Source organism: Ruditapes philippinarum, unplaced genomic scaffold (assembly GCF_026571515.1).
Source record: "Ruditapes philippinarum isolate M1 unplaced genomic scaffold, ASM2657151v2 ctg10751_1_1_1_1, whole genome shotgun sequence".
In the NCBI taxonomy this organism is placed as follows: Eukaryota; Metazoa; Mollusca; class Bivalvia; order Venerida; family Veneridae; genus Ruditapes; species Ruditapes philippinarum.
This window is the reverse complement of record NW_026864831.1, coordinates 1-23,563: the sequence shown is the minus strand read 5'-3', so window position 1 is coordinate 23,563 and position 23,563 is coordinate 1. Positions and strand designations below refer to the sequence as shown.

General features: G+C 34.7%; 1 long non-coding RNA gene across 1 annotated transcript in view; it reads right to left on the bottom strand.

Annotated features, from left to right (window-relative positions):
- LOC132726965 (uncharacterized) overlaps positions 1-23,552 on the bottom strand; it is a 59,321-nt gene extending 35,769 nt beyond the window's left edge. The window contains exons 1-2 of the long non-coding RNA XR_009625274.1: positions 23,394-23,552; positions 8,228-8,445 (exon numbers count right to left, since the gene is read on the bottom strand). This is a non-coding gene — a long non-coding RNA (uncharacterized LOC132726965). The remainder of the gene's footprint in view (positions 1-8,227; positions 8,446-23,393) is intronic.
- Between the last annotated feature and the right edge of the window lie 11 nt (positions 23,553-23,563).

The following is a 23,563-nucleotide window of genomic DNA, read 5'->3' as shown; positions in this document are numbered from 1 at the left end:
TGGTAGACACTCACTAGAAGATGTTTCATGCCAAATATCTTAGCTCTAGCTCTTACAGTTCTTTAAAAGAAGATTTTTTAACTTTTTACTATATGCATTTAGAGAAAATCAATGACCCCCCCAGGGCTGGGCCAATTAAGACCCCAGGGCTTTTATTTGAACAAACTTGGTAGAAACTTACTAGAAGATGTTTCATGCCAAATATCTTAGCTCTAGCTCTTTGGGTTATTTAAAAGAAGATTTTTTAAGTTTTTAGTATATGCACATAGGGAAAATCAATGACCCCCAGGGTGGGGCCATTTTTGACCCCAGGGCTTTTATTTGAACAAACTTGGTAGACACTCACTAGAAGATGTTTCATGCCAAAAATGTAAGCTCTAGCTCTTTGGGTTCTTTAAAAGAAGATTTTTTAAGTTTTTACTTCATGCATATAGGGAAAATCAATGATCCCCGGGTCGGGGCCAATTTTGACCCCAGGGCTTTTATTTGAACAAACTTGGTAGACACTCACTAGAAGATGTTTCATGCCAAATATCTTAGCTCTAGCTCTTACGGTTCTTTAAATGAAGATTTTTTAAGTTTTTACTATATGCATTTGGGAAAATCAATGACCCCCTGGGGCGGGGCCAATTTTGACCCCAGGGCTTTTATCTGAACAAACTTGGTAGACATTCACTAGAAGATGTTTCATGCCAAATATCTAAGCTCTAGCTCTTACAGTTCTTTAAAAGAAGATTTTTTAAGTTTTTACTTTATGCATATAGGGAAAATCAATGACCCCACGGGGCAGGGCCATTTTTGACCCCAGGGCTTTTATTTGAACAAACTTGGTAGACACTCACTAGAAGATGTTTCATCATCATGCCAAATATCTTAGCTCTAGCTCTTACAGTTCTTTAAAAGAAGATTTTTTAACTTTTTACTATATGCATATAGAGAAAACCAATGACCCCCCAGGGCGGGGCCAATTTAGACCCCAGGGCTTTTATTTGAACAAACTTGGTAGACACTTATTAGAAGATGTTTCATGCCAAATATCTAAGCTCTAGCTCTTGCAGTTCTTTAAAATGAGATTTTTAAAGATTTTTCTTTCGGTTGCCATGGCAACCAGAGTTCTGCATGGAATTAAATTCTTTGAACAACTTTTATAGGTGACCAACAAAGGAACATTCCTGTGAAGTTTGGATGAAATTGGCTCAGTGGTTTATGAGGAGATGTCATTTAAAGCAATAGTTAACGGGCGGACGCCGGAAGGACGACAGACAGACGCCGGACGAAAAGAGATCACAAAAACTCACCCTGTCACTTTGTGACAGGTGAGCTAAAAATTATTAAAGGGCCATAACTCTGATATAAATCATTGAACCGGAAAATGCTGACAATATGCATAACTAGACTTGGTACTGATCATTCCTGTAAAGTTTGGATGAAATTGCACCAGTACTTTATGAGGAGTAGTCCGGACAAGCTTTTGTGTATCTGGCAACACACAGAAAAAAACACCTTTTTAACAAAGGGCCATAACTCGGCCTAAAAGCATTCAACCGGAAAACCCGTGCAATATGTGCAAGGACTTGAGCTATAGATCAATCCTGTAAAGTTTCATTGACATTGCATTCGTGGTATAAGAGAAGTAGTCCGGACAAACTTTAAAAATAACAAGAGCTGTCGGTAGGACAGCAACGCTCGACTATTATAAGTGCTTGATAGTAAAAAAAATGCTTGATACAATTACCTCCTCCTGTTTACAGGTTGGGGTAATGATGGTGAACAAGTGTGCAAAGTTCCAAAGCCATATGTCATATGCCATATGGACTTTGAAAATATTTTAACTATTACAAAAACTTTAACATATGTGGTTACGCCAACGCTCGGGTGACTACAATAGCTCTTATTCTTATCGAATAGTCAAGCTAAAAATTATTAAAGGGCCAAAACTCTAACAAAAATCATTGAACCGGAAAATGCTGACAATATGCACAACTAGACTAGTTACTGATCATTCCTGTAAAGTTTGGATGAAATTGCACCAGTAGTTTATGAGGAGTAGGACAAGTTTTGTGACAGACGGACGGACAGACAGACGACGGAGAAGTGATCCCGAAATGTTGCCACTACTCCTTAGAGGAGAAACAAAAATATACAATCACACATGCACTCAAAGAAGACATTTCTGAAAAGATCTACTCCTATATCATTGTAGATAATGCAAATGCCACTTCATTTACAATTGCTTTAATTAAAGGTACATTAACCTTGATATATATTTATATTCATTTTGAATTAAAGAGTTAAAAATAACTTTACAAGAGCGGTCAGAAGGAAAGGATGTGAAAAGGCAAACAAATTTTTTAAGTCCATGTTACTTGGCCTTGGAGAGTGACCTATCATATTTTCAAATAAGTGTATAAAATTTCAAAGCCAGATGTCAATGGAATATGAAAATATTTTAGGTCGTAAGCAAACTTTAACTAAAATTCTAATTTGAAAATGGGGCATAATTCTGTCAAAATGCATAATATCTCCTCCTGTGCGAAGGTTGGGTGCATAATGGTTAACAAATGTGCAAGGTTTCAAAGCCATTAAAGTCGATGGCCTTTGAAAATATTTGAGGTGGCACGTAAACTTTAAAATAAATTTTAAGTAAAAAAAAATGGCATAATTCTTTTAAAATGTTTGATAGAGTTACCCCTTCCAGTCTTCAGGTTGGGGGCATATTTATTATGGTAAACAAGTGTTCAAAGTTTAAAGCCAGATGTGATTGGACTCAAAAAATATTTGAGGTGGTACACAAACTTCAACATAAGTTATTACAGTGATGCTCAGATGTTTGTTAACAAATTACAAATATTTTAATATATCAATATATGTGTTAATAACACAAAAGGTTATCATATAACAAAAGAATGTTTCAAAATAGGACAAAGAAATGTGTTAAAAACTAGCAATGTATATTTCAAACAATTATATAAATAATAAAGATACTAAACAACTGAATAGAACCATTACAACTAGAGCTATCACTAGATTAATGCCCCCGCAAGTAACTTCTGAAATGAGGAAGTAACTAGTAAAAGAATACCGTGTAAAAGAATTGAAATAGAGTTATGGTTGTGGGCAATTTAAGCTAGGTTGTGGTTCTTGTATACTGAATTTCCTTTTACTGTGGTTGACCATTCATAAAGTTTTATTGAATTATTCTGTAATCAATCCAGATAGAGTTGCGTTTCTTTAGCACTGCACTTCCTCTCAATGCGCTAAATGACCATTGCATGAAGTTGTATTGAATTCCAATGACTATTTTTCAAGTTATGCACTGGACAAGACAAAGTAACAAATGGCAATAACTTATAATGTAATTATACAGTCCAACAAGGCAGTCAGGACAGCTAAATCCCCTTCCACAGTGAGCATGAATGTGTACTTTTTGACCTGTTACCAACCATGACCGTGATGTTGTGCCATGCATATCATAAGTACATTGTCTCATGATGGTGTTTATTTGCAGTCATTTAAAATCTTTCATAAAGTAAAAAGTTATTGAGAACATATAACCATGATACATAAGTATTTAAAAGTTATGGAAGGGACATAAAATGTAGACTTTCATACATTTGACCCATTAGTTTGACCTTGACCTTGGGGGAAGTAACTCAATGGACCTTTCTGGTTTTTCATAGCGGAACTTATAGTCACACCTTTTTCATTCATTGCTAGGTCAACTGCTCACAAATAGTATCACAAACATAAGCACGTGTTCTTTTGGGCTAACCAGGTTAACCAGTGACTATGTATTATCTCAGTGTAGCGATTGGATAACAAGTTAGCCAATTTACATTAAACTGTAAACACCGGAAAGGTCCATTATTGCACTCTGCACAATCATGTTTTTAAAATGGTGATCAATTGTGCCAGGTTATTTTTTTTAAATTTCAGTGGTTAAAAAGTTATGGAGTGGACACAAAATGTAGACTTTAACATTTGACCTGAAAGTGTGACCTTGACCTTCTGGATAGCAGACCTGCACATCACATTATGGTGATCATTTGTGCCAAGCTATTTAAAAATAATTTCAGCAGTTAAAAAGTTATGGAGTGGACACAAAATGTACACTTTTTATCAAAAAATGAAGACTTTTTAACGTTTGAACTTTAAATGTGACTTGACCTTGGGGGTAGCAACTAAATTCTTGAGCTATGCAAATCCTCTTATTATGGTGATCATTCATGCCAAGTTATTTCAAAAACTTTTTGGCATTTTAAAAGTAATGAGTGGACACAAAATGTAGGCTTTATAATATGAAAGACATTTTAAAGTTTGACCTTTAAGTGTGACCTTGACCTTGGGGTAAGCAACCAAAATCTTGCGCTCTGCACATCTTCTCAATATGGTGATCACATGTGCCAAGTTAATTAAAAAAAATTTCAGCAATAAAATTATTACATTTTCAGCTACACATGACACAAACTGACACTTGCAGGCAGTAACTCTGACAAAACATATAAATTCACAAGCGAAACCCCAGGTGCACAACTTCATATGCTGATCAACATTCCCTTAAAGTTTTAGGACACTATGTCAAAATGTTTTTGAGCTACCTGTGACACAAGTTGAAAATTGCTTATTTTTACTAGTCAAGAACCATAACTCTGCAAATACTAAATAAATCCACATGAAAATACTGAGGTGCAATATCTACACTTGCTGATCAACATTCCGGTAAAGTTTCATGACCCTAGGTCAAATACTTTGTGAGCTACATGTGACAAAGTTGAAAATTGCAAATATTTACTAAGTCAAGCACAATAACTTTGACAAAACAGAATAAATCCACAAGCAAAACCCAAGGTGCACAACTTCACAGGCTGATCAACATTCCTGTAAAATCTCATGACTAGGTCAAATACTTTTTGAGTTATGTGCCACAGAAGTTGAAAATTGCAAATTTTTAATAAGTCAAGGGCAAAAGCTCTAAAATTTCTATATATATCCACACAAAAATATCAAGGGGCACAACCACATATGCTGATTAACATTCCTGTAAAGTTTCAGGACTCTAGGTCAAATACTTTTGAGCTACTTGCTACACAAAAGAGAACAGAGGGAAGGATGGACGGAAGGATGGACAAGGGTTAATCTAAATGCCACAAACCCCAAAGTGGGTGCACAAAAAGAACAAGAGCACCGCTAGGCAGAGCATTATATGCCCAAAAGGTTTTTTTTTTAAAGCAAGGATGACGCATTTGTAAGACTTTACATTTATTAAATAAAGTATCACCCCCTTCAAATAGCAATGCTATAAAGTTTGAATATTGTGGGCCGAATGGAACTTAAGTTATGCTCTGGAAACTGCTTTCAGTTTTGAGGTAATGGACCTTTCCGGTTTTTCGTAGCGGGACATTTAGCCACACCTTTTCCATTCATTGCTAGGTCAACTGCTCACAAACAGTATCACAAACATAAGCACGTGTTCTTTTGTGCAAACCAGGTCAACCAGTGACTATGTATTATCTCACTGTAGCGATTGGATAACAAGTTAGCCAATTTACATAAAACTGTAAACACCGGAAAGGTCCATAGCCACCTTGAATTTGACCTTGTGACCCAAAAATAAATTGGGGTCTGTTACCCTATATGGACAATCATCCTATGAAGTTTGAATATTGTGGGCCAAACAGAACTTGAGTTATGTTCAAGAAACTGTTTTCAGTTTTAAGCTAATAGAGACCTTGACCTTTGACCTTGTGACCCCAAAATCAATAGGGGCTTTCTACCCAATATGGACAATCATCCTATGAATTTTGAATATTGTGGGCCACATGGAACTTGAGTTATGCTCTGGAAACTGTTTTCAGTTTTAAAGTAATAATGACTTTGACCTTAGACTTTGTGACCCCAAAATCAATAGGGGTCTTTTACCCAATATGGACAATCATCCTATGAAGTTTGAATACTTAGGGCCAAAAGGAACTTAAGTTATGCTCTGGAAACTGTTTTCAATTTGAAGGTGATAGTGACCTTGACCTTTGACCTTGTGACTTTAAAATCAACAGGGGTCTTCTTACCAATATGAACAATCATCCTATGAATACTAATATGGACAATCATCCTATGAAGTTTGAATACTGTGGGCCAAATGGAACTTAAATTATACTCTGGAAACTGTTTTCAGTTTTAAGGCGATAGTGACTTTGACTTTTGACCTTGTGACCCCAAAATCAATAGGAGTCTTCTACCCAATACTGACAATCATTCTATGAAGTTTGAATATTGTGGGCCAAATGGAACTTAAGTTATGCTCCGGAAACCAAATTGGTAACAGACGGACACCAGGGGGTATTACATAATATGCCCGAAACAAACAGAAAAACTTTTTTTTCTTCAAATATTCGTATTCGTTTCTCAATGTTCAAATATTTGGTAGAGTTTCAAATATTAGATTCTAACACGACCTGCATTTTTCCCTATTGAACAAAGAAGAACCGAAAGTGTGTGTTATTATGCTATAAAATCACTGTTTGACGTTCTATATTTAGACATGTGACGTAATCATTATACACGTGACGTAACCACTAAAAATGTGACGCGCTGACAATAAGTACGAAAACAAATCAGGCGCAATTTAGCTAATTATCATGTACGGCAGCATTTATTTGTTGATATCGTGTTAGAATCGAAATAATATATCCAAATCGGTGATTTTATTGCTTGATAACATCACTGCCTGTCGTTCGGATGCGCATCATTATATCACTCGGGCTACGCCCTCGTGATATAATTCCCCGCATCCGAACTCCAAACAGTGATGTTATTGAGCAATAAAATCACAGTTTGGGATATATTATTTCTTAAATAAAATTCCCAGTCCTAATTTTAACCATTAGATCACAAGGGACATAAGGAGTCAAGGGAGAAGGCTGTCATTTGTCAGGTGCATTCTACTTACCACTGTGAATGTGATATCAATGATATTATGAAAGTAAGAAAGCATGCAGATAAGTCACAGTGTCAGAGGTTCTAAAACAAATGTGCCCCTTGCATTGTAGTCAACCTAATACTTTTCTGTTTAACAGCAAGTGACATGCATAAGCCCAACACATCATTAAAATCAATATTTTAGACAATAGCATAAACCTAATTTTAGGTAACCACTGACATTTCATTCATAAAGTCATTGTCTGGCTTGTCATATAAAACTGACAAAGATTTAATCAGGATTTTAATCTACCAAGTCACAAAAGCCAAATTACGTAATGAAAAATTATTAAAATATGTAGACTGTTTTAAGACTTAACCTATTGCATCAGAAAAGATTATCATAGGTGGCAAGTATAGAGCAAGGTCAGCCTGCATGTCTGTGAAGGCTTATAGCTATACCATTGTAGCATTATTTTACATCTTGATAATGCAAACTATTTAAATGTTTGAATGGACTGTTTCAAAGCAGGACAATGAATTCAGTTAAACAGAGCAACAGATAAGCTTTTAAAGTGATTTGGGTATTACTCCATCATTTCCTTTGGAATTGGGTATTGGCTCCATTTAATTGGGTATTCCAAAACTCTATACCCTGTGATTTCAAGATCAATTGGGAATTCAATTATGAAGATAAGAATATGATAAAGAAAATAAGATTAACAAATTACTAGAACTTTTCACAATTGTTTTATGCTTTATATAAAATGCTCTATGTTATATTTCATAATATTTTTAACAAGTTCATTTTCTGACTGATTTTTGATTATTTACAACCGTTATGTTTCAAATTATTTTCCCTTTTGTTTGATGCCATATTGCTTTCGAAGTGTCGATTGATACAGCTGGGACCTACTTATTGATGGTCTCGGCAAAATAAACAGATTCTGCCGGTCTTTGAAGACCATCGACCTGAGTAGACAAATCAAGGGTCTCATGCTTTATTGAAATGGCTTAGTCGGCTTTGGAGACCGGGGAACGTCGAAGACCGGAAACCGTTGATTAGTTAACATTGATTTGGGAATATTCGGATAATATGCATATCAATATTATTGGTCAAAAACAACAAGCATACGACAGATTAACTTTACGGTGACGAAAATGACAATACGCAAGGGTTTCTTCTCTCTTAAATAATCAATTGCATATTTTATAAAATTAATTGTGTAAATAGGCAAATACGCACCTTATCTGTTGCTTTGGTTAAAGAAAGGAGAGTAACAAAACCAAAAATAAGATAAAAGTTTCTCACCAGAGCATTTCCTTGACCTTGACCTCCATTACTGTTGATGATGGTATAGGGGGCATTAGTTGCCTGGAAGATTCTTTCCTCTATGTCTATCAGAAACTTGGAATATCCAGTTCTGTCAAAACCCTGATCACTCTACAGCCAACAACATTGTTCTTCACAAATGTGGGGTCCCCTGCATGCAGCTTTAAGGATATAAGCAACACCAGGTACTCCAGGGACTAGAAATTAATAAAAGAAAAAAGTTCAAAAACCAAAATAATTTTTCTAAAACATTTATTCAGCAAGCTTGTCATATTTTAACAATTAGCCTGTTGGAAGCAACTAACTTAACATGTCACTTGTCTGGACAAAGATCAGACAGCACATCCCGTCATGGTTTAGGCACTGTTAGCTATTCAGTCAGTATAAGACTTAAAGAAAGCAGTTGATTATCTTTATATTTATTCTGCTCAAATATGTGTCTTTGAATTTGTTGAAGGAATAATAATATGTCATTGTTGAGTGTACAACTAGCTTTGTTACTAAAGGTGCAATCTATGATAACTGGAATTTATTCTTTCGCTCAAAATTCAGGTTGAAAGCTCTGATGATCATGAGTTCAAGACCCAGTAAAGAATTTCTTTCATACATTTGCATCTTTTTATAATAAACTTAAAAATGTTTGTAACAACTGGTAGCTATGATCCTTGCTTATACTGAACTACTTTTAAGCAAATATTGGTAATTGCTAAACTACCATAAAATTCCTATTAAACGCCTCTCCTAATAATGCCCTATTTTGGTAGTGTATTTCCTTAACTACTTTTTCATATTTACCATGTTTTTATGTCTGAGTTATCATATGAATGAAATATTAAGAGCCACAGCCAGACAGGAGTATTTATTCTGAACACTTGACTTTTTCTTACATTTTCTAAAAGCAAACAAATAAACGGTTTTAACAAATCTGAAGAAAAGAAAAAAGTGATTCCTTTTTTCATTTTAATAGGTTTGTCTAGTCACACTTATGTTGTTTTGTCAAAGTATGAATTATTTCCATAAACTAGAACTCCGCGAGTTGGATGTGTCGCCTTGTGAACAATATAGTTTAAAAGAAATGTCCAAGACAAAAATGAAATATGAAAATTAACAAAGGGCAAAACTCAAAAATAAGAAATGCAGAACAGCAGTTTCTGTACACTGCACTTATCAATAAGATCTATCATCCTTTGAAGTTTCAAGTCCATATTTTTTTGATAATTTATGAGAAATGGCCTGGACAAAAATAAAGTATGAAAATTAATAAAGGGTTATAACTAAAAAATAAGAAGTGCAGAGTACCGGTTCTTGTACACTGCACTTATTCTTATTGAGATCTATAATCATATGAAGTTTAAAAACCATAGCTTTTATACTTAAGGAGAGAAATGGCCTGGACAAAAATAAAATATGAAAATTAACAAAGGGCAATAACTCAAAAGTAAGAAATGCAGAGTACCGGTTCTTGTGTACTGCACTTCAAGTCATTATAAGAAGCATGCATACCAAGTTTGAAGTCAATCTGACTTATAATGACTGACTTATGCTCCAGACAAGCATAAGGGGATGCCAACACTGTAACAACGATTATGTACATGTTTTTCTTTTAATGTAGTTGTTGTATAGGCATAAATTCTTTTAACCATTTATTATGTACTGTTATTTCTTTTTATGTAGTTTGATGAATATAATGTTTATAAAAGTTTATTATGTTTATTACAAGCATATTGTTCAACAAATACCCCTTAAGTGTAAGAATTTAAGTGATAGCCCTTTTATGTTTCTTGTCAATGTAATTCTAAATTGATAAAAGGTTGTTAACACCTTATAGGTAATTAAATTTGTTGTCCTGTAACATGTTGGTTCATTGCTGTCTGGATTAAGTTGCTATGGTCATCATGGAAACCAAGCTTAACAACCAAAGCATATTTAAGGGTAACCCTAGGGTTCATTTTTATATATGCTTTGCTTGAAATAAAATTATTTTGTGGAACCAACTTTCGTTACAGGTAAGAAATTAATTTATTTTCATATTTATAATTTTTGTTTTTCTTAAATAATTTTGATTTTATAGTTACAAAATTTATATAGATATTCCGTTCTATGTCCTCTCATTTGTAAGACATAAGCGAGTATAATTCCCAATATTAAATCTTTCTTATTATATTATTGTGATATTATATTACTGTGATGATTGTAAAGATAGATATGCTTTGCTTGAAATAAAATTATTTTGTGGAACCAACTTTCGTTACAGCGTTTTTACTAAGAAAATTACTGGAAGAAAATAAACAAGAGAAAAACAGAATCTTGAGTTTTACAATAATATAAGGTCCCAATAAAGACAGTGTCACAAAAAGAAAAAGGTTCCCCTCCCACGTCAAAACAAATCAGGTGAGAATAACCCCTGTTACAACACAAGTAACCACTTTTAAGCAATTATGTCGCCTTTTTCAAGGCAACACAATAAATGACAAATCTAAGATAATATAAGCAAAATCCAAACATTTGACATTGACAGCCAAGGAAATTTAAAGGTTATTAAGGTCATATCTGTATTATTCAAAATGTCTGTTTGGTCACAAGTGTTGTTTTGTCAACATATGAATCAAATCAGAATATTAATAAACTAGAAATGTGTCATCATGCCACGGATGCCCCCGCATGCAGCCAAAATTTCAGATGGTGCGTTAATTATTTTTTTCATTTTATGTTCAAAGCCCTTAAAACTTTAAAATGTTAACACAAACCATTTTCATACAATGTTCAAGACACTGAAATTATTCAGTCTTAACCTTTTAAAAATAACATATTTCATATTTGTAGCCAAAATAATGGCTAAAAGTATGAGTGCTGAAACTGAAAGTACAAAATTTTTCCAACATTCAGGAAAGATAAGTTTGTCTAAAATCATTGAACCACAACCAAATTCATACTTAAACTGCTTATTCCTTAGAGATGTATCTATATTATTTTCAAAGTGAAAGGGACATAACTCTGCAAAAAAATTCATCAAACCATGACCAAATATCAACTTGACCTGCCCATTCCTTTGACATATCCATATGTCAAATTTAAGTTGAATATGTAACACTGTTGGGTAGATAATGAACAGAAACTGTAAATTTCATATCATTTTCAAAGTGAAAGGGGCATAACTCTGCCAAAAATCATTGAACCATGACAAATTCGAACTTGGCCTGGGCATTCCAAAAGCATATCCATATGTCAAATTTGAGTTGAATGTGTTGTACTGTTGGGGAGATAATAAACGGAAACTGAAAATTTCATATTACTTTCAAAGTGAAAGGGGCATAACTCTGCTAAAAATCATTGAACCATGACCAAATTTGAACATGACCTGCGCATTCTTTTGACGCATCCATATGTCTTGAGTTTGAGTTGAATGTGTTGTACCGTTGGGGAGATAATGAACGGAAACTGAACATTTCACATTATTTTCAAAGTAAAAGGGGCATAACTCTGCCTAAAATCATCGAACCATGACCAAATTCGAACTTGGCCTGTATTTTCTAATGACATATCCATATGTCAAGTTTGAGTTGAATGTGTTGTACCGTTGGGGAGATAATAAACGGAAACTGAAAATTTCATATTATTTTCAAAGTAAAAGGGGCATAACTCTGCCAAAAATCATCGAACCATGACCAAATTCCAACTTGACCTGTATTTTGTCATGACATATCCATATGTCAAGTTTGAGTTGAATGTGTTGTACCGTTGGGGAGATAATGAACGGAAACTGAAAATTTCATATTATTTTCAAAGTAAAAGGGGCATAACTCTGCCAAAAATCATCGAACCATGACCAAATTTGAACTTGGCCTGTATTTTGTCATGGCATAGCCATATGTCAAGTTTGAGTTGAATGTGTTGAACCGTTGGGGAGATAATGAACGGAAACTGAAATTTCATATTATTTTCAAAGTAAAAGGGGCATAACTCTGTCAAAAATCATCGAACCATGACCAAATTCGAACTTGACCTGTATTTTGTCATGACATATTCATATATCAAATTTGAGTTGAATGTGTGCAACCGTTCTTAAGATAATGAACGGAAACTGATGATGACGGAATGACAGAATGACGGAAGGACGGAAGGACGGAATGACGGAACAGGGTAACACTATATGCCCCGGCCATTACATGGCGGGGGCATAAAAATTATGACAACTTAACCAAATTTTAATAATTAGACCTTCATGATCAATATCCAGTGTCTATTCTAGGATGGGGGATTGGGGTTCATCCATATACTTGAGAATTCCCCCCTATTTTTTCAGAGGCAGGGGGAAAATTTTACATAGAGAAAGAAGGAAAAAGATCAACAAATGTAATCAATTCTCAACTTTTGATAAATACCCCCCCCCCCCCTCACCCCTGTTTATCAAATCCTAGAATAGACATTTAAAACTCAAAAGCAAGGTCAGTTCAACCTTTTTGAAGGTGTTGTTCTAAAGGTTGTTTTGTCCATGTATGAAATTAATCCACTTATTAATTACCAGGTTATAGTCAGGTTATAGTCAAATTTATCAAATTCAATAATTTAATCTTTAAGGTCAAGGTCATACATTAGTCAAGATCAATTTGAATTTGATATAGAAGAATGTTCTGACCTAAAACATGTTCTAATTATGAAGTTTATCCATTTATTAAACTAGAACTCCCTGAGTCGGATGTGTTGCCTTGTGAACTGTATAGCTCTGTCACTTATATATAAGGTTATTTATATAAACACCGCTAAAGGACAATAACTAAAACAAGATTGTATTTGAGAAAATTGCTATGCCACCGCATTAATACAACACTAAATAGTAGTGTAGGAACAGATTTTTTTGTTTCTAGACAATTTTGAAGATTGTCATAATGCATAGATCCCTGACCTATCTTATTCTTATTATCAGATTAGTGGTTAAATCTGTTGTTAACTCAATAAAAGATCAGAGTATGAATATATCAATGCACTCAAGTCTAGCGAATTTGATGGTGAAGGTCATATTTCACACAGCCTAAATTTCATGACATCATCAAAGGACAACACAGAAAGACACTTTGTCAAAATCTAGGTCAGATGAAATCAAAGTTCACTTTACATCTTAATCTGTGCACATGGTTCAAATTTCATAGCTGTACACCAAAGGACAAGAAAGTAGGTCACTGTCCCCTTGGGTATGGCAAAATTTTGGACCCAAGAGTTTAATTCAAAACAATCTTGATACAGGTCCACGAAACAACATTTCAAGTCAAATATCTAAGCTGTAGCTTTCTCCCATTCATAAAATATTTGTTTTATTTTCTGTTTTTACTATGTGTACATAATGAGAATCAATGCCCCCGGGCAGGGCCAATTTTGACACCTTTGGAAAAATTTGAACAACTTTGGTAGAGGACCTATAGATGATATAATATAGCAAACATCAAAGCATCAATGCCTTGAACCTTCAGACAAAAATATCTTTTATTTTTGTACTATATGTACATAATGAAAATCAATGACCCCCAGGGCGGGGACAATTTTGACCACAGGGCTATAATTTGAACAATCTTGCTAGAAGTTTACTTCACAATGTTTCATGCAAAATATCTAACCTCTAGCATTTGTCAATTGCTAGAAGAATTTTTTTTACAATTTTACTATAAGTTTTTATACTATATACATATAAAGAAAACCAATGACCCCCGGGGCGGGGCCGATTTTGACCTCAGGGCTATAATTTGAACAATCTGGATAGAGGTCTACCAGACAATGCCTTATGCAAAATATCTAAGCTCTAGCCTTTTGTGTCTTTACAAGAAGGCATGTTAAGTTTATACTATATGTAGATATAGTGAAAATCAATGACCCCTGGGGTGGGGCCGATTTTGACCTCAGGGCTATAATTTGAACAATCTGGATAGAGGTCTACCAGACAATGCCTTATGCAAAATATCTAAGCTCTAGGCCTTTTGTGTCTTTACAAGAAGGCATGTTAAGTTTTTACTATATGTAGATATAGTGAAAATCAATGACCCAAGGGCCAGGCCAATTTTGACCCCAGGGCTATAATTTGAACAATCTTGGTAGAGGTCTACTAGACAATGCCTTATGCAAAATATCTAAGCTCTAGGCCTTTTGGGTTTTTACAAGAAGATTTTTTTAAATGTATTCTTATAATTCCTTTTGGTTGCCATGGCAACCAGACTTCAGCATGGAATGAAATTCTTTGAACAACTTTGGAAGCCCTTCACCCAAGGATCAATCCTGCCAAGTTTGGTTGAAATTGGACTAGTGGTTTTTTACAAGAAGATTTTTTAAGTTCACTATATAATATATATAACACACACACACACACACACACACACAAACAAACAAACACACACACACACACACACACACACACACAGGTGAATTGCTATATGCCACCGCATCGCAGATGCTGCGGTGGCATAAAAATAAGAAGTGCAGAGTAAGTTTTGAGTCAATTCTACTTATAGTGATTGAGTTATGCTCCTGACAAGCCTTACGGAATGCAGACTCCAACAACAACGCTGCCAATAAAAGTAACCCCTATATGTCGTCTTTTCAAGGCGACATATAACAGGAGCACCGCTAGGCGGAGCATTATATGCCCGAAAATGATTTTATTTTTTTAAGTAAAGATGAAACATTTCTAAGACATGGGAATTAAATAAAGTTTTACCTCCTTCACAAAACAATCCTCCTTTTAAGTTTCAATATTGTGGTCCAAATGGAACTTAAGTCATGCCCCAGAAACTGTTTTCAGTTCTAAGGTAATAGTGACCTTGACCTTTGACCTTGTGACCCAAAAGTCATTAGGGGTCTTCTACCCAATATGGACAATCATACTACAAAGTTTTAACACAGTGGGCCAAATGAAACTTAAGTTATGTTCCGATAACTGTTTTCAGTTTTAAGGTCATAGTGACCTTGACCTTTGACCTTGTGACCCCAAAATCAATAGGAGTCTTTTATCTAATATGGATAATTATCCCATGAAGTTTGAATATTGTGGGCCAAATTGAACTTATGAAATTGAAGTTATGCTAAAGAAACTGTTTTCAATTTCTAAGAAATAGTGACTTTGACCTTGTGACCCCAAAATCAATAGGGGTCTTCAACCCAATATGGGCAATCATCCTATGAAGTTTGAACACTGTGGGCCAAATGGAACTTTAGTTATCCTCCGGAAACTGTTTTCAGTTTTAAGGTCATAGTGACCTTGACCTTTGACCCCAAAATCAATAGGGGTCTTCCACCCAATATGGACAATCATCCTATGAAGTTTGAACACTGTTGGCCAAATGGAACTTAAGTTATGCTCCGGAAACTGTTTTCAGTTTTAAGGTCATAGTGACCTTGACCTTTGACCTTGTGACCCCAAAATCAATAGGGGTCTTCTACCTAATATGGACAATCATCCTATGAAGTTTGAACACTGTCGGCCAAATGGAACTTAAGTTATGCTCCGGACACTGTTTTCAGTTTTAAGGACATAGTGACCGTGACCTTTTGACCTTGTGATCCCAAAATCAAAAGGGGTCTTCTACCCAATATGGACAATCATCCTATGAAGTTTGAATACTTAGGGCCAAATGGAACTTAAGTTATGCTCCGGAAACCAAATTGCTTACGGACGGACGGACTGACGGACGAACAGACGTACGGACTGACGGACAGACAGACGGACGGACGCCAGGGGTATAACATTATATGCCCGAATTCTTTCGGGCATATAAAAACAAACAAAGTTATAGCCAGTTGCAGAAAAAACCCAGAGAATTTCACTGATTTTTACAGATGGGTCAATTCAATGTAACATTTCATTAATTCAATATGCAAGTCTTCTTTTGTCCAAGAAGAAATCAATCAAAAAATTATGACAATTCAACCAAAATTCAATCATTTGACCCTCATGCCCGATGGTCATGGTCATGTTAAAGCTCAAAGTCAAGGTCAGTTCAACCTTTTTGAAGGTATAATCCAAAAGGTTGTTTTTTCCAAGCATGAAAATTATCAATTTATTATTTACTATGTAATAGTCAAATACATAAAAAATCTGTGAAAAATTCATTAATTTCACCTTCAAGGTCAATGTCATAAATGAGCCATGGTCAATTTGAGTTTGATATACATAAAGGTCATTTCCTAAATAATGTTGTGTTTTAATATGAAGACAATCACTCATTAATAACAAAGTTATTGCCAAAAACAGCAAAAAAAAAAATCAATAACTTTACCTTCAACATCAAAGTCATTTATGAGTGAATGTCTGTCTAGTTAACTTAAAGGTTTATTCTTAAAGATTGTTGTTCAAGTCAGAAGACAATTCATTCAAAAGTTAAAAAGATATACAGAAGCACAATATGAAATCAAGGGCCAGTGTAATGTGAACAATTTTGTCACCAAGGAAATTTTTGTGTTAAAAGAATTGTTTCAAAATTGAACCAGTGGTTAAAATGTTGTAAATCTGTTGTTATTTTCTAATTTTAGCACTCTGGCAGCCATTTTATTAAACAGTTCAGCCTGTCACTATTCTCAAACAAGGGTGCCATAGTCACAAAATACGCCCGTTTACGAAAGCTTTAGATGGAGATGGGGGCATTATGGATAAGTGTTATCTAGCAAGCAAGTTTTTATTCTTGGCACTGTGTTGTTAAATGAACCTTAAAACAAATCAGTAGGGAAGATATGCACAGGATGTGTGACCTTGACCTTGGTCGCAGGGACCTGAATTTTATGCACGGTACTCAGTCTCACAATGATGAACATTTGTGCCAAATTATATTGAAATCCCTCTATGCATGTAGAAGTTTTGCTCCAAACAAGCGTTTTTCTGTGACCTTCACCTTTGACCTAGAGACTTGGTTCATGTGCAGGGCACTACGTCTCATGGTGGTGAACAATTCTATAAAGTAACATTAAAATTCCTCCATGCATGTAGAAAATATTCTCCGGAGACATTCTGGATATTTAATCATCTCCAGTGACCTTGACCTTGCAAATATTAACCTTAATTAAATGTGTCACACCTGTAGTCATGGTAGTTACCATTTGTGCTACAATCCTGGTCAATAAATGATGACTAAATAGTCCCTATACACATCTTCAAATTTTTATCTGAACTTTGACCTCTATGTGTCAATCTTTCTTGACTTGTCAAAGGCATTTGACCTTGTAAATCATAAGTTACTCATCCAAAAACTTCATTTTTATCAAATTTCTTCTTCTGCAATTACTTGGTTTACATCATATCTTGAAAATAGATCACAGAAGGTCAGTGTATGTGGCAACCTATCAAAATCAGCATCAGTTATATCAGGGGTACCTCAAGGATCTGTCCTTGGACCTTTGCTTTTCATCATATATATAAATGATCTACCACTCTATTTGAAAACCTCAGAGGCAGATCTTTTTGCTGATGACACTACTCTTACAGCAGCAGGTCTCTCTATACAAGATTTACATGATAAACTCCAAGCTGACCTTGACAATGTAAATCTGTGGTGCAAACAGAATGCAATGATGCTAAACGCAAAGAAAACAAAAGCAATGAACCTGTCATCCAATAATAATAATAAACAACAATTACAACCACTACACCTGCAAGAACATGAAATTGAATTTACTGAAACGGAAAAGTTATTAGGTGTTCATATTGACAATAACCTTAAGTGGAAAACCCAAGTAGATAAGACGTTAAAGAAATGCAATACTCAGTTGTACCTTCTTCTAAGAATAAAACAGTACCTTGATGTAAATACAAGAAAACTGTTCTTTAATGCTTATATCTTACCACATTTAGATTATTGTTGTACAGTCTGGGGAAACTGTAACAATGAACAGATTATGGATATAATAAAATTTCAGAAAAGAGCTGCAAGAATCATTCTTGACAAAAGTTATGATGCCCCATCTACTGAATTATTTAATGAATTAAATTGGATAAAATTTGATGAAAGAATAAGATACAAGAAAGCTGTCATTATGTATAAATCATTAAACAATGCTTCATTTCCAAAGTACATGAAAAACAAATTTCAATTTATTCACCAAAAACATGAACGTAACCTAAGGTCAGCAAAAAATTCAGATTTATTTATACCTAAACCAAAAAAAGAAATTTTTAGAAAATCTCTGACTTACTCGGGCCCCAAACTATGGAATAATATCCCTCTCTCCATACGTAAATCTGAAACTGTTGGAAAATTTCAAGCATCCTATATCAGTTGGAATCTCTCTCAAGTACCTTGATCTTACATAGATTTAGTGTAAAGTAATGTATGTTCATGCATTGTACATGTATTTTGAATATGTATTGTGTTTTTAATTATTTATTGTTTCATAAAGTAATATATTATTATATTTTGTGTTTTCATGTGTATATGTATTTTGAAAACTTTACTGTATAACCATGATGTAAATTATGTATATTTTATGTATATTTATGTTTTTGAGGCCCACATGGAAGATTGGGAAACCAAATGTGTAGCCTCATTAAATAAAGACTTTACTTACTTACTTACTTACTTACTTACTTACTTACTTATGTGTAACCTTGACTTTGGTCACAGGGATCTGAATTTTGCATGTGACACTCAGCCTCACAATGGTGAACATTTGTTATATTGAAATCCCCCATGAATGTAGAAGTTTTGCTCTGGACAAGCGTTTTTCAATGAGCTCTAAGTGTGACCTTGACCTTTGACCTGGAGACCTGGATCATGCATAGAGCAATACATATCATGGTGGTGAACATTTCCATAAAGTATTATAAAAATTCTTCCATACATGTAGGAGATATGCTCCAGAAAAAATCTGGATATTTTACCATCTTTAGTGACCTTGACCTTGCATATATTGACCTAAAGTACATGTGTCACAGCCGCAGTCATGATAGTGACCATTTGTGTTACAATCCCTCAATAAATGATGATTAAATTGTCCCTATACACATCTTCATATTTTTATCTAAACTTTGACCTCTATGTGTGAACTTGACCTTGGCTGCAGGGACCTGAATTTTGTGTGCGACACTCTGCCTCACAATGGTGAACATTTGTGCCACGTTATATTGAAATCCCTCTATGCATGTGGAAGTTTTGCTCCGGACAAGCGTTTTTCAATGAGCTCTAAGTGTGACCTTGACCTTTTACCTAGAGACCTAGTTCATGTGCGTAACATGGCTTCTCATAATAGTGAACATTACTATTAAATTTTCCAAAAATCCCTCCATGCATGTAGGAGATATGCTCCAGACAAAATCTGAATATTTCATCATCTTTAGTGACCTTGACCTTGTATATATTGACCTAAATTATATGTATCACAGCCATAGTCTTGATAATGACAGTTTGTGTTACAATCCCTCAATAAATGATGACTAAATGGTCCATATACTATACACATCTTCATATTTTTATCTGAACTTTGACCTCTATTTGTGACCTTGACCTTGGCCGCAAGGACCTGAATATTGCGCACAACACTCCGCCTTACAATGGTGAACATTTGTGCCAAGTAATATTGAAATCCCTCTATACATGTGGAAGTTTTGCTCTGGCCAAGCATTTTTCAATGAGCTCTAAGTGTGACCTTGACCTTTGACCTAGAGACCTGATTCATTTGCGCGACACTGCTCCTCATAGTGGTGAACATTTCTATGAAGTTTCATTAAAATCCCTCCAAACATGTAGGAGATATGCACTGGACAAAATTGGATGCCGCCCGCCCGCCAGGGGCGTTCCCATAATACGTCCCGTTTTCCAAACGGGCGTATAAAAATAGAGAAAATCAAAATATCACAAAAAATACTAATCAATAGTACATATAAGAAAACTCAATGACCCCTGGTGCCAAGCCAATTTTGGAGCTAGGGGTTTCATTTGATCAAACTTGGTAGGCATCCACTAGAAAGTGTTTAAGGCCAAATATCTAAACTTTACCTCTATTGGATTTTCACAAGAAGATTTTTCTTTAGGTTTTACTGTATACATTTATGGAAAATCAATGACCCCTGGGGTGGGGCCAATTTTGACCCAAGGGGTTCTATTTGAACAATCATGGTAGAAATCCACTAGAAGATGTTTTATTCCAAATATCTAAGCTCTAGCTTTTTTTGATTGTCACAAGAAGATCTTTTAAGTGTATTCTTTCAGTTGCCATGTCAACCAGAGTTCTTAATTGAATTTAATTCTTTGAACATTTTTGGTAGAGCTTTTTTGCAAGGAACATCCCAGCAAAGTTTAACAAATTTTGCAAAATGGTTTAGGAGGAGCGGTTGTTTAAAGAAATTATTGACGTATGGATGCACAGACAGACACACAGACAATGGGCCATCACAGAAGCTCATTAGTTGAGGACAATTTGTCCTCAGGTGAACTTCAAAAAAATTGTCAGTTTTTTAATGAAACTAAAATTATCTTCATATTGTGGCAACTTATAGAGTGTATGGTTTTAATCATTACAAGTATATTTTCACCATAAACCTCCAAATTAATTAGAGAAACAAAATAAATCAGCACATAACATTACATGGAAGTAATTTATAGAAACCCTTAAAAGATTGTTTTTGTACATGTACTTATGTTTTAAGGTCTTGCTCAGGAATCATGATACTAAAACACATAGAAAGAATCATAATCTATCACTTGATATCAACTACATTGAGATAATTTAAAGATCTAAGTGAATAAAACAAAACATGCAGCATGTTAATAATAATACAAATATATTTTTAATTCTGTGGCAGCATCCTACTAAATGCCACCCCCTAAAAAAATCAAGATATGTCTTCATACAAGAGGGCCATGATGGCCCAAAGTCGCTCACCTGTATATAGGCCCCTGGAGCGGGGCCAGTTTTAACCCCAGGGCTTTTATTTGAACAAACTTGGTTGTATATGTATGCATGTATATATATATATATATATATATATATATATATATATACAGTCGACATTGTATTAAGAGACCACTCAAGGGACTGCCAAAAAGTGGTCTCTTAATAAAGTGGTCTCTCAATAGAATTCTGGAAAATTCGAGACTTTTTATTACAAGTCATAGATATAATAACATCTTTTTTATAAAAACAAAAACTATACAATATTATGTATGTATTACCGTTTTATAATTACATTTATGCCTTTTTTAAAAAAAAAGTCATCAATATTGTTTGTTTTTGATTTTTAGTAGAAATTTGTGTACAAATGTGTTTTACGCTCATAATACTGTAAACAGGTCATTTTGACCATGATACAAAGCATATTGTCTTATATTTTTAATATGTTCATACACATCTCCTGCTGAACATACTTTAGAATCATCAGCCAGAGCTCCAGATAATTATTTATGCAATGAGTTTTAATAAACTTCTTGATTTTTTCAACAATTAGTTTTCACACTACCCCGATTACAAATTCAATAAGATTTTTAGAGATCTAGGATTTTTTTGCCTTTTTTGTCGAAGGGTCATATTTAATGGGATACTACATGTATTTTGTAAAGCATCAGATGAGCACAGGTCTACACCATCAGCAATGAAAGGCTCGGCATTGTAATGTTTAGTCTACTAGGTTTCAAGATTTTATTTCGACTACAATCGATGACATTTGCTATTTACTCAGACTCAATTCCATGCACGATTTCCTCATACAATTTATCCGGTCTTATTAGTTGTCTGTCTTTTTTCGCTCGATCCGACATCATTTTCGATAAGGGAGGTCAATCTCAGCACATGACAAAACTATGCAAAAGCGGTGTTGTGATACGTTATTGCTCTGACAAAATATGTCACAATAAATAGTACGATCGGAAAATCCGATTTTGAAACGATTGCAATTGTTATTCATTTCGTTTTTAAACGACAATTATTTGTGACCAATGACCATGAAAATTATTTGTTTGTTTGCTTGTACACATCTAACCTACTCGCTGATTACACAGGTGAGACTGCCCGCAGGGAGGATTGTTTGTCACGGCCGTTTAATAGATACTTTAACACTTAATTTTGTACATTTGGGCCGACATTCAGTGGCCGCTGGCCGCGATATAAAATAGTCGTTTAATGGAATTAAATTAAATAGTAAATATCATCGGGAGGGATTTTATGCGGCCGCTCAATAAAAAAGTCGCTTAATAAAGGTGGCCGCAAGTATGATGCCGCATTAGAAGATGTTTCATGCTAAATATCTTAGCTCTAGCTCTTTGGGTTCTTTAAAAGAAGATTTTTTAAGTTTTAACTATATGCATATAGGGAAAATCAAAGACACCCTGGGGCGGGGCCAATTTTGACCCTAGGGCTTTTATTTGAACAAACTTTGTAAACACTCACTAGAAGATGTTTCATGCTTAATAGCTAAACTCCAGCTATTTGGGTTTTTTTAAAGAATATTTTTTAAGTTTTTGCTATACACATATAAAGAAAATCAATGACCCCCAGGGCGGAGCCAATTTTGACCCCAGGGCTTTTATTTGAACAAACTTGGTAGACACCTATTAGAACATGTTTCATGCTAAATATCTTAGCTCTAGCTTTTTGAGTTCTTTAAAAGAAGATTTTTTAAGTTTTTACTATATGCATATAGGGAAAATCAATGACCCCCTGGGGCGGGGCCAATTTTGACCCTAGGGCTTTGATTTGAACAAACTTGGTAGGCACTCATTAGAAGATGTTTCATGCCAAATATCTAAGCTCAAGCTCTTACGGTTTTTTAGAAGAAGATTTTTTAAGTTTTTCTTATTGGTTGCCATGGCAACCAGAGTTTTTAATGGAATTTAAATTTTTGAACAACTTTGAAAGGGGTCCACCTAAGGATCATTTCTGTAAAGTTTGGTTGCAATTGGCCATGTAGTTTAGGAGTAGATGTTGTTTGAAAAGTTTGACGCCATTTTTTGAAGGACGCACGACGCACGACGGACGCAGAGTGATGACAAAAGCTCACCTTTGAGCACTTCGTGCTCAGGTGAGCTAATAAAACAATCTTTTAATAAAACAGAAAAGTGTTAACTAACTTATCCACAGTCTGAACTGCCTTTGACTTGCCTTTGCCTTCATAATAGAATTTAAATTTTAATCCCATTAAATTATTGACATTCTTGTTATTCAAACTGATTATTGATTTCCTTACCATTTCTATTTTGTAATGTATGATCAAAAGTTGGTCCTGTGTTGAGTGAACCAGTACTGCCCACTTTTGGTGTCCAGTTGAACTGGTCAGAGGTGTCCTGAGTCCAACTACATATTGGTTGTTGCTGATTCTCAAATGTACAATCATATGGAGTAGGTGCTAAAAATATC